The sequence below is a fragment of the Heliangelus exortis genome, chromosome Z, assembly GCF_036169615.1.
Source record: "Heliangelus exortis chromosome Z, bHelExo1.hap1, whole genome shotgun sequence".
Lineage (NCBI taxonomy): Eukaryota > Metazoa > Chordata > Aves > Apodiformes > Trochilidae > Heliangelus > Heliangelus exortis.
The window spans coordinates 46,899,884-46,917,126 of record NC_092454.1 but is presented as its reverse complement, the minus strand read 5'-3'; the positions used below and the strand labels follow the sequence as shown (position 1 = coordinate 46,917,126).

Below are 17,243 nucleotides of genomic sequence, written 5' to 3'. Positions count from 1 at the left end.
ATATCAGCACTCATTATAAAATCATGTTGGAACAGCAGTACTTGTGGGACAGCTCTGTTCTCATATCTAATAGGTAAGTTCAAGTTTCGCTACTTTTGCTCTATTTTCACCAGTTACTACATGCTTAAATATGTGTAACAGAGCAACACCATATGGCTCTGTGTTACTACCTGCTAATGGAAATTGCAAGTACATTGTAAGAATTATTTTTAAACCCTATTAACTTCAGATGATAGCGTTTGTAGTCTTAGCCTACACAGCAGATAGTCTATACACAGTAAATATCAACAGAATCTAGAAACATTGTCCAAAATCTAATTACACTGAAACTGTCAGTCCTAAAGGTGTGAATGTAAATAAAGTTCACAGCCTACCCCACACCCCTGATCTAGATTTGAACTTGACCCAGTTTCTGCAGCTAGACACACGTTTGCTCAACAGCAGAGATGCTAAATTAAGAACCAGCTGAACAATGATTCATTCAGTTGAAAACAAAACAACAAACGTGAAACTTTTTGCAAGCTGAAGAACAGAATCCAAATGTCATACATCTGAGATTCAAGACTGCTACAGCCTTTGGAGGGAAGGTTCCCATTTGACACCTTGAGCCATCCATTTCCAGAACTGCGCTGAGTGCTTCCATGAAGTTGGTGTGTACAACCATGTGTGTGCATCCATGTGGTGTATGTCAGACCTGCTTCCCACTAGACATTACCAGAGAGATGCCTCTGCAGAGGCAGCGGGTGCTTATGGACATTTCAGGAACTCTTTGTCTGCTGGAAAATCCAGCTGATGAACAAAAGGACACATCAAACTTCACTTTTAGTCATTTCAACACACATCTGATGGCCACACAAGGCTCACCAGCCAGTTCCAAGTCTGTTCATAATTAGTTTATTGCTTTCATAATCAAACCGTTCTCCAAAACCATCAAATCCTTTACCTTCTGTAGAAGCATCTTCTTTGGAGAAGGCATACCTGTCACTTGTTAATAATAAGGTCAGACCACTTTCATCCCCATGGTCTGCTGCAGCATCTCAGCGTGGTGGCTGCAAGGAAACAGAGACACAGGACTTACCATTCTTACCATGGCAGACAGAAGGGATTTTAGGGTCCTCCCTACATCCCTCAGTCACAACAGTCATTTCTATCTCTCCTCCTGAGAGCCACATACTTCACATATTCCCTGTACAAATAACTGCTTAGGCCCTGTTTTCAAAGAGCCTTTATTAAACCACCAACTATTTGCTGTCGAGACATTTAGGATGAAATCATCGTGTTAAGCAAATAAACGCAGCTTCATACGGATCTATGCTCTGGGAGCAGAGTAAGAAAATAATTTCTGTCTGCTCTCCACAAAAGCGGCTGGAAAGGCTGGAAGAAAAATATTATTTTTACTTCATTGTGTGAAATATCGTTTTGGAGGATCTGACGCGTTGAGCTTTTGAAGAGTTTTTGCTGGCAGGTTTCAAGGGTCCCCTGGGCTGACCCCCTGGGATTGTTTTCTTCATTAATAAACTTAGCATGATATGTGTTAAAAGGAACATTCTGTTTGCTTTGTAAACAAGGGATGTCAAACAAGAATCAGAAGCCTCACAGACACTAGGTGCTCTTCAAGGCAGGGGAGGGGTGCTTGCATGGAAGAATAAAGTCTTGGAGAACTTATGAATACTGTGACTGCCTTATCCAAGCTGAGGCTTTGCTGGGGAAACAATCTGGTTTGCAAACACAAGGGAGGGACCTTCCTTGCAGGTCTCAGTGGGAAAGCTGCACTCTTTGCTCCAAAGCAGCATGGGAGGAGCTCAGGTAGGAAAGATCAGGAGCATCTGCCCACAGTGTGGCAGGGCACAGAGGATGGTGCTGGGCAGGTAGTCCCATCACTAATTGGAAGGTGTGTTCTGACAGCTCTGCAAGCAATTGCAGGGAGAACTGCAGTGGGTTTCTTCAACAGTGTTTGACAGATTCAATACTGCTGTGGAAATTACTATGGTAAAGCTTCTGACCAGATTTAAGAGAGTAATTTGCAAGAAATTAGTAATTTTTCTGCTTGTCCTGGGGATTTCTCACTCATCACAAAGCATAAGAAAAAGTAGCCTGCTGTTTGGCAGCATTCATTTTCTTCCACCTGTGGCCTTGCCTGTATCACCACTCATCTTCCCCAGTGCTCCTGAACCCATTCATTTCCCATCTGTTTCCTGCCTCCTTGGAGAAACCTACTAAGCCTTAAGAGATGGCTTAGCTGCTGTCATTCAGAACAAGAGTATCTGAGCTGCATCAGAAATGCCACAGTCAGGAAAGGAAAACATCCCTGGTGTGGCCCTGGGTACTGTTTTGCAGGCAGGGGTAGAAATGGGCAGACATGGAGTGTGAATGCTGCTCCATGTTGGATGGACAAAGCCCTTCAGCTGTCTTTGTCAGCCTGCAGGCATTCCTGCACTGTGCCATCATTGCTCTGGCTGTCATCACTGGGGAAAGACATTCGCAGACTGCTGAAAGCCTCTTCACTTTAGGAAGAAAACCATCAAGCATACAATTTAAGATATGAGACAGGGTCAATTCTGTAACCTAGATGAACCAGGAGAGGAATATTTTCAGTGTCCAATAGTCCTTGGATGAAGATATGATCCTGGTTCAATTTACCATTTCACTTCAAACTCTGCACTGCAGCAAGAAGAGATGCAGCTTCCACACTTAAACCTCAGACCAGCTTAGGAGGCAATTCAAAACCAAACATGAAATTAGAAAAATTACGTTCTACTTAAGCTATATCACCTTTATATTACTGAAATATTCATGATATGTAGGTCACACACCATGCCGTCAGCATTGATCTCACAAAGTTGATTTTGGAGTTATGCTAATAACTACAAAATGCCTACAATTAATATATCATTTCAGAAATTTTTTTCATAAAAATAGTGAAATGAAAATAGTGGTTTGAATAAATGAATCAGCTGTAGAATCTAAAAGCCGCCGTAACAGGTCATGGTGACAAATGGGAGGATTTTCAGTCAATTTAATCAACTAATAAATATAAGCAATGGGGAGAAGTCTACACAAATTGTGAACAAAAAAACATGGGCAAAGTGATCTATAGTGGATTTAGAATTGTGAAAATTAAGTTAAAAATTTGATTTGACTTCAGAAATTTGGCTACATGTATGTTATTCTGCAAGCAGTCTTTGCCTGGAGCCTTAACTTGCACAGTGATGACTGAGTTATCATCACTCCTAGTGATTTTGTTTGTGCAAGGATAACATTCATTAAGTTTTCTCTGTGTACTGCTGATGTCATATGTAGTCCTTCTATGCACAAAAGTTGCTGCTTTGGTTTTGCATACAAATTCCCATTTACTTTTCACTTATTATTAGGAGGCCAAAATTTTAGTTACAAAATTTGCTTGATCTGGTAAGAGGAAACAAGTTTATTACCTGGACTGAGTTAACTGAGTAGCTAACTACAGTAGCTGCAGCCAGTTTTTTATATTATCTGTGGGTTTACATAAAGGTAGGGCACTTTCAGGAGCCCCAGTAGACTAGAAAGTTGTTATTTTTTTTTTAAATTTGGACAACTAGTTGGGATACAGCTCAACTTATAAATAACCAAGTGTTAAAATTTACACACCTCAGTGATTATGTGAAACTACTGATCACAGAATCATTGAATGGTTTGGGTTGTAATCTTAATCTTATTTTCTAGGCAGGAGATATCGATTGTACTGATAGCCCTGATGGCAGCTACATTAGAGAAGCCAAAAAGGGCATGAACATGTAAAGACTGAGGTGATCCATTTGAAAGAGCACCAATCATAGAAACGATCCTTAAACGATGTCCAAGTATTTTTAAAAAGAAACAAGCGTAAACACTGTTATTCCCAACAAGCAAAGCCACAATGCAGTGACAAGTAAAGGATCCCGAAGCATTGCGACACAAAATCTTAATGCTAGAATCCCATAAGGTGTGACCTTTAGAATCTTCACTTGCTGCAAACAGCAGAGATTAAACAAAGCTGCTACATGGATCTGTGTTGATAATGCTAGGGATAGCCCTGCTTCCAATGGGCAAGGTGTTCAGCATGCACTGTCTGAACAGATTAGAAGATTAGTATGCAAACTGCTTCTAAAAATTTGAACTGAATATTTGGAAAGGACTTCAGGACTTGATATAGCTGAAAAATAAGGCAGGTTTAAGTAGAAAAAGACCATACCTGACAGATGTTTGGATAACCACTTTTAAAAATGAAGATTCTCCTGTGAACCTCTCTAATATCCTTTTCACTGGCCTTGGACTTTAGAGTTCTCAAATCTATTTTCTTTGCTCATGTTAGTGCACTTTTTCATATTCTGTCCTCAGTGGACGTGGAAAACCATTGATCACTGTTCTCTACATAACAACATTTTACATATTGGGAAATTGTTATCCCTTCCTCCTCCTCCCCTAGAGCCTCATGCTTAGTCTTCTCTTTTCTAGACTAAACAAACCCTGTTCTTTCAACCTTTTCTTGTAGGTCATGTTTTCTAAACCTCTGATCATTCTTGCTTTTCTCCTTTGCACTCTCTTCAATTTGTCTACATCTTTCTTGAAGTGTGGTTCCCAAAGCTGGACTCAGTACATCAGATGAAGCCTTAACAATGTACCCTAAAGTAGAACTCTTACTACTTTTTTCACTGGCAAGATGTTCCAGGTGAAACACCAAAGAGCAAGATTTGCTTTTATCTTAATGCTGAAACAGGAAGTCATGCTCTTGTGATTGTCTATGACTTCCAGATCACATTCTACTGGTACTGCTGAGAAGTCATAGTCTTTCTTATCTTATGTCTGTGTATTTAGATTTTTCTTAAAATCTGATTTTTAAAATTATTTTACTTTATGGCCTTTATTGCATTTCATCTTGAAGACTTCATCTCTCTAATTTACCAAGACTGTTTTGTATTTTGATCATATTCTCCAGAGGGCCCTGTATGTTACTAATTGCCACAGTTCAAAGAAGTAAGGACCTGGATGTTTCACGCTGTGATCCGTGAACTGCTGCAGTCCCAGGGCTGCATTGTCACATCATGTCTTTACTAGCAAGGGCATTTGCTCCCATGATGAGTCCTAGGAGCTCATGATTTGTGCAGAGGGAAGTTCTGCCCACTTCACACGTGCATGGTAAGGGATGCACTGCTGAGAGCACTCCAGTGAGCAACCTCAGCCTCTGTTCAGCTATCCAGGGAACAACCCTGACCACACAGTTGCTCTGCCCCAGTGCAGCCCATACAACACCAAGTATGAATAAAATGCAGCCAATGTATGTGTTTTCTGTGTGTTAGCATAGTCTGCTGTTAAGGTGACTATCAGCCTGAAACTCTTTGAACAGCACTTTGTCTTCTCCCAAAACCTCATGCACTAGTTCTCTAATAATCTACTTTTTTTTCTTTCTTTTTTTCTTTCTTTTCTTTTTTTTTCTTTTTTTTTTTTTTCTTTTTTCAGTCTTTACCCTGTTCAACCTCCCTTTTGATCCTGTGGTTAATCTTCCTCTACCTTCAGATTCTCAATCACTTTTTTCCTAGAATCAGTGGCTCTCCCACCATAACTGTCAATTTCCTTGAAGCATTTTGTGGCGATTGCTTACGTGCCATTTCCAACACATGATGGACCATTTCTCACTTTTGCAAGTGATAAACAAACCAGTGGTATGAACTGTCCTTGAGATATTTGCAGGATGGTTTGTAGCCCTTTACTTTTTATTTAATTTTTATTCATTTATTTATTTATTTAGTATTTTATTTTCTAATCCCAGACACAGTCAGTAATGCTTTCTCATGAATCTCTTGGAATTTCAAAATATTTACATATCCAGAACTTAAATGCTTTTATCAATACTTAATAGGATTTATTCTTAAGTATTAATATTAAAGATATCTACAAAATAATATAAACAAATCTACAAATTTAAAATTTGCATTTAAAATTAAAATCAATCACAAAAATACAGCTCAATTTTTCCGCACCCACTCTCTCTGCTCTTCCTTAGCCATACAAACTCCTCTGCAGTTGTCTCCCAGGTCCTGTTATATATCTCTGTGAACCCAGTTAATGTTAACCTGGTAGGACTGAAACCTGCTTTGGCATGCCCTACAAATTCCTGGCATTTGCCTAGAGAGGCATCAGTGAAGTGTTTTGCTATCGTCATCCCTCTCCTCTTATGTTTGGTTTCTCTCATTCACTACCTACTCTTAAGCTTTTTTTTTTTTTTTTTTTTTTGGACCTCTATTTCTATTTTTTGCTCATTTGAAGACCCTGTCAGCGGTTTCCCTCAAGCCAGTGCAAGCCCTGGCCGTGCAGAAAGCTTTTCACCAGAGGGATCCCATTTCTGACTAGCATTTCTCCTTTGTAACACACTGTCTGGAGGCTAAGGAAGCCAAAATCCTTCTGTCAACACCCTCTGTGCAGCCAAGCTTTTTCCTTCAGCCTGCACCATTGTAATCTCTGGGATCACATTCAGAGCCTCTGTTCTTAACCTCAAAGTGCTGAGCAGTGAACAACCATGTGGATCCTGTAAATCCACCAAAGGTCTTCCCTTCCCCGTTCTCCTGCTTCCCTCATCCTGGTTCTGGCTTGTTTTAAGCCACCTTTCTTCCCCATTCCAGAGCTGCCCACTCTCACCATTCCTCTGCTGTGAACACACACAGGGGCTCCTGAGGTCCTCTTGGCAGCAAATGCTGCTCCAGCACATCCCTTGCCTGGGTGACAGTCCTCACACCTCAGCTGTCAAGCCTCTCCCTCCCGTATCACCCATCACCTTTTGATTCCCCCATGAGAGACTGCCACAGCCTGTCCACTTGTGTGTCTTCTTCGTGAAGACCTCAAAAGGCATTGCAGAGTTTTTCCAGTGATAGGTGACACCAGAGGGCAAACCGGTGATGTAATTAATGCCATGTGCCCTGGTATATTAAGAGCCAGATTAGAAATAAAACCAGTGACCTTACTGTAGTCAGCAGCCTCCAGTCATGTCTGAGTCATGGAACATCTGCGGAGTTTCATTGGGGCTGCTAACTCTCCTGCAGATCAGGAAATACTATTAAGCCTGTTTTATACTCCTGGCATGGATAGTCCAAATTATTTATTCTGGGTCACTCAGCAGAAAGTATTCATTGCTCCTAAGCATTATCAGATCACACTCTGCAGCTTTCCAGGTTTAAAGTTAGTGAATTGCCTCTCCAATGCTTTTTTTAACTGCTTGGTCTGGATAAGATGAGATATTTAAAAACATATTTGCTGTGTTATTTCTTTGAGGTGATAGACTTTACAGTTACCAACTTTATTCACTAACTGGTGACAGTTCACTGATTTCAGTCATATAAAAATATGTATTTATTGAAGAATGAAATTCAACTTTTGGAAACTTTTACTTCAAAGTTATCTACAAAAGATATTTTTCTTTTTTATTATTATTTTAATAATGAACCCTTTCCATTGATGAGTTTTTGGCACTGCCTGTTTTGAAACCTTGCTATTTGAAACAGCTTGCTGATGTTTTCTTAAATTACATCCTCTTGCGGGTCCATAAAATCCTGAAGTTATTACAAATAAATAAACGAAGTTTCTCTTCATGATGTAAACCAGCTTTGAATGAAGTCATTGAGTGGAAGTTTGAATTGGATTGCTTCTGAAAAGCTGCTCAGACCCAGGGCAAAGTTCTGCTTTTCCTCTCTGTACTGCAGAAATTGGTGAGCAGCTGTTCTAAGTCAACCGAGTGGAGCAAACCCCTGTTGCTTAATGTCTTGTTTTAATTTCCAGTGGGAAACCAAGTATCAGAAAGTCCATACCCTCCAGTCCTTTTTCTTTCTCTCACTTTTTCCAAGTAGTATCCTCCTGAGTGAATTCCACAGTCAAGAGTTAGTGAAAGAGATGAGATCTCAGAGTTTTTTATTTTCTGTTGTGCTAGACATCCTATCCCATCCAGCAATTTAGGGGACCTCAAATTTCCTCAGGATCAGTGGAGCTGGTACTGCTATTTAATGACCTCTGCTCTCTGAGCTGGACCACCAAACTCATGGCACCAGCATAAGGAGGAGACAGCACAGTGCAGACTCTCCTGTAGGTTATGGGCTGAAAACACCAGCTCTTCTCCTGGTTCCCTCTCTTCTCACTGTGGTGTTCTGCATGGACCTTCATGATTATCCTGGCCAACTTCTGTGTCATTCTTTGTCCCCTTGCAAGGGGACAAATCCAAGCCCATTGCACCTCAATGAAGGTTTGCTCCAGTGCTCTGCAAGGAGACGCCAAAAAGTTTTGACGAATCTACTTGGACTCAGGAAATCTTTTAAGTCTTAGCACAAAGTTGCACATTTCATTCACTAGCATCTGGACCACTGATAATTTATACTGATCATTTTGACTTCCCAGGTCTAGTGCAGTTTTCGCAAAGATGCACCAATAACCAGACACCCAAAGTGAACAAAAGGATCACGGATGGTTATTGGTTTGGGTTTTGTTTTTTAATTATTTCATTAGCTGTACTTATAAATGAGCAATGTAACCAATAAACTCAGTAGTCTGTATGAAAACAGTGGCTGTAATGGCCAGGACAACCTGTTCTGACTTTTCCTGTCAAAGGGCCAGGCTCTGACATTAGAGTTGTACATCACCATTTAAACTGTGTTGCTGTGTGGAAAGCTCTACACAAACACGGTACTGTTCATAGAGTGAGGTACTACTCTGATTCTGGATAAAAATTAACAAATATCTGTCCATAACCTTCACAAGAACTCCCTCATGGATGAGAAAAAGACTGACAAGATGGCAGGACACTTCAAAAATAAAATGCAAGCTATACTACAAGATGTAAGCTGAATTAAAAAGAGCAAATTGCTATAGGTGAAAATCAATACAAGTATGCCATTCAGCATTATAATTGAGATCTACATGCTATTTGGTCCTTCTCATTTGAGACATTTTAGTCTCTCATTTCTAAGCTGGCTGCCAAAGGGCTGTCATTCTAGTCCCCAAAGGTCTGAGTGCTCACACCACCTCATGTCTCCACGTTTTGTCCACAGGCAGAGGATATTAATGGTCAGCGGCTGATGTTGTGCGGGAGCAGCAAAGAAAATGTGTGCAACCAAAATGGTTGATAAACGAACTTCTGGTTTATCGCGCAGCAACTTTTGCTTATCTAGTGCTTCCGTGACCACACCCCAGCCACCAACATAACTTTTTATTGGACACCCGGTGTGTTTACCTGTAGCACAGCGAATCCCTGGTGCAGGTAGCACCGGAGTATGGGCCGATCTAACTGGTCCCCCAAACATGGGGTTGGGCACAGTAAAGGGGTCACACCCCCTACCTCTTCGAGAATATTCAGGAATATTCTCCAACATTCTCCAATCCTCTCTAACATTCTTCAACAATGTTGTATTCCCACTCCTCACTCCCCCTACCCTGGAAACACTGAGCTGAAAATAAAATATTGTCAGATATTTCTTTGTACCTGGAAACACTCTGACCACAGCCTGAAGCAGAGCATGGGGCATCCAAGCCCACCTCTCCCATTCCTCCCAGTGATATGGGGAGACGATCTGCCATGCCCTGCTCCATAGACTGCAGAGGGCAGTGGGTTAGGTGAGTCAGGCAGCAGCACATTTGGTAGGTTAAGTATAACCAGAGATTCTTACAGAAAGAGGAGAGCTGGTGCATACCGCTTCTAACTGAAGCTTCCATGAGATTCTATGGCAGAATTTCAGTGTGGAAATACTTTGATTTTCAGACATTAGAGGGTATGTTATAGAGAAAGCTTGTTGGAAAACTGAAACTGTTCAGAGAAAGATGATAGTTAAATAAATCATTTAGCTGCACACCAATTTTCTGTCACTAAACAGTTTTTAAAAAAATCCCTGATCATTCTGAGTTGAGTCTATGACCTATGCTGAGCTTTTTTGTTGCTCTGAGTACCTCTGAACCAGTTAACCCTGCTGTATTCTCTTTCTCCACATAAGGTAGAGATTTGTTCATCTTGTCGGATGCTCAGTCATCCCTTGGCTCCCCAAGCTGACAGCCAAGTTACAGTTTCAGCTCCATGAAACATTGTTTATGTAAGAGCCAGAGAGAAAAGACACCTATGAACAAAGAAAAATAATTATGTTTGTTTGTGTTATAGAAACTCTCAGCAGACCTACTCATGCTTGGGCCCCAATTCGTAGCACAGGGTAAGATCATAGTTGCAGTCTGAAGCTGCTTGCAATCTAATTAAGACAAGATGTAACCCACAGATGCAGTGAACAGTTGAGGAGATTGAGGATGGGGGAAGCTGTCTTTTCTTAAAAGGAGGGGAAAGAAGGGATAGGTTTTTACAACTCACCTGATTCCAGCATCTGAGATTTAAAAAATCTCACTGTACATGACAAAAACAACAAATAACCAGGAGTTTGCAATAAGCTTCCATGGCAGGTAAAGGTTTGATGTATTATTTGACATTTTCTTGTTTTCTTTACATGGGTGCTTCATGTTTGTGTCTTTAGCTGAAGGTTGAGAAAGTTAGCATGAATTATATTGGCCTGTATTTTGGAGTGCTGTCTATACAGTGATTGTCTGCCCATGGCATTAGCCCTGGAGGTAGTCTCTGGAAGGCAAAGTTTCATTAAGCAGTCATAATTGTTAAGAAAGCCTTAAAAACTGCTATGTTGTATACAGTCTTGACAGATCAGCTCCCTGACCCTGTAAATACAATGCTGACGGACCAGGTCAGAGGTATGGATCTGCCTTCATCCTCTGCACAAGTGGCTGAATCCTACAATCATCCATAATCATTCATATTTCAGTATTAATTACTTCCCCAGGGACTGTCTTTTGTATGTACTCAGGTAATGTTCTTATCTCAACATTTTTTTCCTCTCCCTGGATTCTCACATGTACCAGATCTCATTGGATTGCCCAAATTTCTGGCTGCTGGAAGGAACAACTATACATTTTTTTATTTAAAGTACTGGAACAACTTTAACAGCTGTAGGAAAAAGGCAGTAGGAATACGAGTGTGCAGGAAGTTGTATATCAATCAGAATTATGGCTGTGCCTCGTAGTGTCATGCAGAAACATGGTAAAAGTGACAATATGCTCCCCTAGTCAAGTTGTAGGATGTCTTGATTTAATACTGACATGCTGGAACACTCAGTAGGAGTAGTTTTGGTTACTGTTTGGAAATCACCTGTAAAAGAAAAATGCTTAGCAGAAGCAGAATTATCAGCATTTCAGCCTGCAACATTCTTTTCTCTCTGGATCCATTTTCAATACAGAACTAAATCATGGCACTGAGACAGTCACAATTTCATGTTGCAGAATTCAAGCAAAATAATCTTTTTATTTTTTTTTAAGTTACTGAAGAAACAGCAAAATAAATACAGTAAAATATTCTTCAGCATGACACAGTCAGTGATTGTTGTTGGAGGAAGGTGGAAAGAGAAAACAAAAAAAGTCAATTTTTCAGCAGGCTCTCGACTGAAAATTTCCACCCTGAAAGGAGCATACAGAAATCGTAACAGAGTCTTGAAAACCCGTAAATATATTAGTTTTTAAAAGTGTTCACAAAACTTTACAGCTGCTACAGGCAGGTGCTCTGTTACTTAGATCTGTTGCAAGCAGACACAGTAAGATCATCAATCAGTCATTTGGGAAGTACTGCACTCACTAAATTACAGCTGAATCAGCCTGGGCTGAGAGTGCCAGCCCCCACCTCTAATGATTTCAGCATCATTCTTAGAATTGCATAGTTCTAAATACCCCTCAAAACTTTACTCTAACCGGTCTAATTCTTCAGAAAATATAATCCTTCAAAACCAGTACTGAGTTAGTACTTCAACAGGATAAAAAAGGGATATTCATGATGCTGATTCAGATGGACTGTCAGTCCGACAAGCCATGAACATGAATGCAAACTGCTTGTGATCATTTAACTCCTTGGAGCACAGTATCCCAAAACCAGGCTGTTAACTCCATTTCCCTGTTAAAGTAATTATAACTTTCCCATGTGCAATTTTTTCAAAAATTTTACATAAACATGATATATTTCTTCATTTCCTGCCGTGAGCTTATGTAGCACTGCTGCATTTTGTTAAAGCTGCCATGTTCCACCTCACCATTGGCTGGATTTCAGAAGCAACTCAAGTAGTTGTTGAAGTACACAAGTACCCATACCACAAAATCTGTTTGCACAGTAATTTCAAGGCACGTCTCTGTTCTTATGGAAAACAGTGCTTATATAAGGACCATTCATATCTGTCTGCACTTAATACCCTTGCTCTTTAGAATAATAGCATCATTCCTCTTAAGCAGGAATGTAAGATAATAAAGTGTGTCCATGGGGCTGCCCATTACTGAGCTGTGACTCTGCAGTTCTCTGTACTGGCAATGATCTCTGCTCCCTAGTCAAATCCCAGTGACATGTTTCTCAGTAGGACTCTCAATCTTGCAAAGCTAGCATGAAAGTAATGAAAGTCCTCCCCTATGCTGCTGATAGAAACCATACCCAGTAAACATGAGCTGGTGATCTAAAATCTTTTACAAATTTACACCTGAGGAGAGCCTGAAAACCTTAGGCTGCAACAATAATAGTTATTCTGATAAAATAACATCTCATTTTCTAATATGGAGTTTATTAATAGGGGGTTTGAACATGAAATAAAGGGTAAGCATGGAATAATTGTGATTGGGATCTTATGATCCAGGAAGGAATTTTTGAGAATATAGTTTTTTCAGATGTTGCACTTCCTCTCTCATGCCGTCAATGTATTTGGTTCTTTCCCTTAGTCTGATCAAGGACTTTGCATGCTTTTCCGAAGATGTTTTTTTCCAGTGTCTTTACTGACACTTATCTGTGGCTCAGAGGAGAGGAAAGAAGAGATGTGCAGCCCTGTTCTAAGCAGGCATCCCATTTTCCACTGCCATTAGGACCCGCCCATAGGCAGCCTGCAGCTTGCAGCTACGAGTTCAGCAGGAGGTGCCTGGGAACCATGAGGAAATACCCTTTGTTGTGCCATGAACAGGTTATGTACTTCACGAGTAAGGTAACCAGGAGCCTTTCTGCATGTACCATGTCAAGGATACCAGGACTATCATGAAAGGTGATAGTTTAGTGGCTCTGGCACACAGCCAACAAAAAGACCAAGAGACTGCTCCAGGTCCAAGGGTGCAGGATGTGAGACAGTGCTGGAGGAAAGGTATCCATTATATCCACTGGTGTAAAACAGAGTATCCCACCAGTTTCTCCGATTTATAGGAGCTGCAGCTGTGCAAGCTAGCCTCAAAACCAAGGGAATAAAACCCGAGTTTTTTTCCCCTTGTGTCCCTGCCTTTGCAGTCATGCATTTTGCACATTTCTCTTTTGGAGCCTCTAGCTTTCCATAAAAATATTAAAGGTTCCTTCAGGCCCCTGAACCAGCTCAGACTTTCTTTGTTTAGAGATAGTTGCCTACTTTCTTAACCAGGGACTTGTTATCAGACAGATTTGAACATTAGGTTTATTGGTACTCTGAAACCAATCAAGAAGATGAATGTCTCTTTCATGAAGCTAAAAATACCTCAGATAAAGCATTATTGCAATATATTAATACATAGGCATTAAACTTGAATGTTGGGGTCTGTAGGTTTGAGCTACTTACTCATTAGCTGGTATCCAAAAGCAGATACACACTTGCAATTTTCTACTATAATACAAGAATACATATGCAGATAGCCCTGTACAGCAAGAAAAGAAAACCTGCAGGTCCTCTCTGCTAAATGTGTAATCTTTACTTGTGATATAGATGCCAAGAATACAAACAGAAACATTTAGGCTTTGTAGAGAAGGGCTCAAAGTCTTCTAACAAAAAAGAAAGAGCCATGCTGCATGCAGCTCAGAGAAACCCTTATTACACATCTGTTCAGATGCCACTGGTAGCACATCAGGATGTCCTTTAGCCTGAATGCTGATGCTTTCCTGAGTGGGGGCCATGGGCAGAGCCATTCTAGGCTTCCCACACTGAAGATCTGGAAGCAGGGGGAGCTGGGCTCCAAGCCTGGCAGCCATGCCTCCTTTACAAAGATAAAAGCAGCAGAGGAGAGTTACAGCACAACCGCAGCAACTCAGTTGTTAGAGAGTACTTGAACACAATGTGTTTATGGTTAGTTTAAGGAAGGATAAACAAGGTTTAATACATGGCAATGAATACAAGGAGTTCTTTCTTGCCCTATAAATGATACTTGGATTCATTCAAACTCATGTAGCTTCCACTCACGTAAGACTCTGTTCCATTTCCTAATTTTCCATCTTCCTTATTTCCTAAAACATGAGTTGTTGAGCTAATGAATTAAAACACTCTGAGGCTTGGTTTTGGCTCTGTGTGCATCTGTGCTCTTTTACTACCATAATTCAATGTGACAAGTTTATTGTCCTAACAAACACTAGCACCTATTGTAGAACTATAATAAAAAAGAAAGATTGCTTTAAGCAGCACATTTTCTGCAAAGAAGACCAAATGTTACCTATTGACATTTTGTTTTCCTGAAATCATGGTCCCCTTTTCATTCCATAGTGGTCACTAAACATGCAAGTCTGTGGGCAAAACGGGCTAGATTAGAGTTTAAGGATCAGCTTCTGCAATGATCTGGATCAGATGGAATTCATTCTTATTATTAGCTTTCAGCTGATACTTATGAGCCTGAACTCAGGACTCCGTCTGTGCAAGGCACATTAAACACTGTGAATGCAACCCCTGCCCCAAGGAGCTTGCAGCTCGAAAAGACAAGTATGTGAAGATAAGCCAGATAAAAAGAAAAGCTTAGGACTTTGTAGAAAACAAAGCCAAAACCTGCCTTTGCTAAATCAATGTGCAAAAAGCCAACACAAATCAGAGGTCGATCTCTGCATAAGAACCAACTTAAATGTTTCTATACAAATCAGTCATGTTCAGCACAAGGCTGGCCCTCCGGATAAATGTAAAAAAAAACAAACAAAAAAAACCAAACCCCAAAACAACAAAAAAACCAACCCCCCAGATATACAACTAAGTAAACAAACTACAATGACACCAAAATAAAATATGACACACTTTGGATTTCAAGGCTCACAAAACAAAATTTTAATGACACATATGGTCTTTATTTGACCCATAATGGTTCTTTGATATATAGTGGCAAGACTTTAATTTACTGATGTAATAAATTTTCAAGTTACCCATCCCATCCTATTGCTAATGAAATAATCAAGCCTTCTTTCCTTAAGTCTGTTTGACAGGCTATATTCAATAACAGGTCTTGGATTACTTTATCAGTAGAGGAATGACAAGAGCAACACACAGGTAGAAGTTCAACAAGAGTTACTCTGTCCCATTTGTTCCCTGGGGGGAAAAAAAAAAAAAAAAAAAAAGGATACTTATTCAGAGAAACACTGACACATTATGGGACTGGCTTGGTATAGGTAATGTGGTAGTTGCTCTCCACAGAAGACTTCCTTACAAAAGAACATGTCATCTGCTAAGGTGTTTATACCAGCAGTGCAAGAGCCCTGGAAAAGTGAGCTTTCTGCTTCATCTTTGGTGTACATCAGGGGTGGTGGTAAGTTCCTTGCAAAAGCACCCTTCCCTGCTTTCCTCCCTCCTCTCCTCCCTCAAGTACAGCAAAAACAGCTATCTGAGGTCTCCAGGGCTTCCTTCCCTTGCCTCTCCCCTCAGGTTCACTGTGGCAGAAGCAACCTTTCTCCAGGCAGGTCTGATTCTCCAACACTGGGCAGCACTTCAGTCCTGCCTGCACATCCAAGGAGTCTTGGGCTGCCTTTCATGGGCAAACTGGGGGGAAATCTGGATGGGGAGGTAACAGTGGTGGTTTCTTCTCTTTCAGACCAGTTATTTCCATGTAGGTAAGTGTTTAAGAATGTGGCTGGCAGAAATTAACGCAAACCACCACATTAAAGACTATCTCCAATTCCTGTTGCTTTCTACCTTCGTGAAGCAGATCTGTAACGTGAAGTGTCAGGGATGTGGCCTCTTCTTACAATACTACATCCTTATTGCATTCACCAGGGCCAGGTTTGTGATATTCTGTGATCCTAGGAGACTGCATTAAGCACTGGAGGGATCAATCTGATACTCATTTGAATTCTTACGATATTTTGTTTAAACAGTTATACAAATACAGCAGGCATCTTTTTGGAGCATCTTTAACACAGTTCAGAGAAACCATATTTCACTCAGCTTTTATCCCTGATTTAAATTAATTACAACTCAGGGAAGGAGCAGGGGCAGACAAAGGTATATACAATCTGTGTGTTACATATGCCTTTTTTTCCCTGATGGGAAGGGAGTGGTAGGGAGATGCAATTTTGAAAGGTCCCCACTAAGTCTACTTCTGCTCCCCATCTAACAAAAGAGGCTGCACAGCCACAGCTGACCAATACAGTGAGATATCATGTGTAATCTGAGGAGGAGGATGCAAACTTCCTCTTACATCCCCAGCAAAGCCATAGTCATCCCATGCTCCACTCCATCAGTCTGACCAAAATGTTCCAGTACTCCAGCACACAGAAGGGCACAGACCTCCAGCACACAAGTGAGGGGGACCCAGGAGCTGCAAGGGAGTGGTCAGTGGCTAATCACATTTTACATCAAGGAACTATCTGGCAGATCTTCATATAATGCTGAAATATGCAATTAAATTTGGAGGGGCAAGAGAAGTAAAATCTCTTTGCCCTTTGCATCAGTGTGGACCAGCACAGTACACATCTCAGAGAACAGAATTTAGCTCAATGTATGTGAAAAAAAAAAAAAAAAAAAAAAAAAAAAAAAAAAAAAAAAAAAAAAAAAAAAGATAGCTTATTTACATTTTTGTTTGCAACTAGTCTTAGAAAAGGAAAGCCGGGTATGAAACACCAGGCATTCCATTCATTGTATTTGTTAATTACAAAGAGAGATAACAACAAAACTTTTACTAATAAGGTGTTTTATCTGCACGGAATGTTGCTTCTGAGTAGATGTATGTATATTCCTTTCTTTCCAGACAAAGAGAGGACAGAGAGGAATTGTCTTGCCCTTTTCTAAAAATGCAGTAATTTCCCAGGTGGAAGTTTACTATTGAGGCTTACAGCTAACATATTGAAATGTACTAAGGGATTTAAGGCTTCCATTTATCTTCATTAAAACCAGTTTGAGTTTGAAAGCTGACTTGAGGATAATTTTTCATATTGTGAGTGAGAAGACAGAGGTTTCACCCTAGCTCTTCAGCTGACTCAGGCAGTGATT

At 40.5% G+C, this 17,243-nt stretch overlaps 1 long non-coding RNA gene across 3 annotated transcripts in view; it reads right to left on the bottom strand.

Annotated features, from left to right (window-relative positions):
- LOC139789402 (uncharacterized) overlaps positions 1-17,243 on the bottom strand; it is a 99,973-nt gene that overhangs the window by 17,398 nt on the left and 65,332 nt on the right. For all 3 annotated transcript variants that reach the window (XR_011723164.1, XR_011723165.1, XR_011723163.1), the window contains one exon: positions 944-1,049. This is a non-coding gene — a long non-coding RNA (uncharacterized lncRNA). The remainder of the gene's footprint in view (positions 1-943; positions 1,050-17,243) is intronic.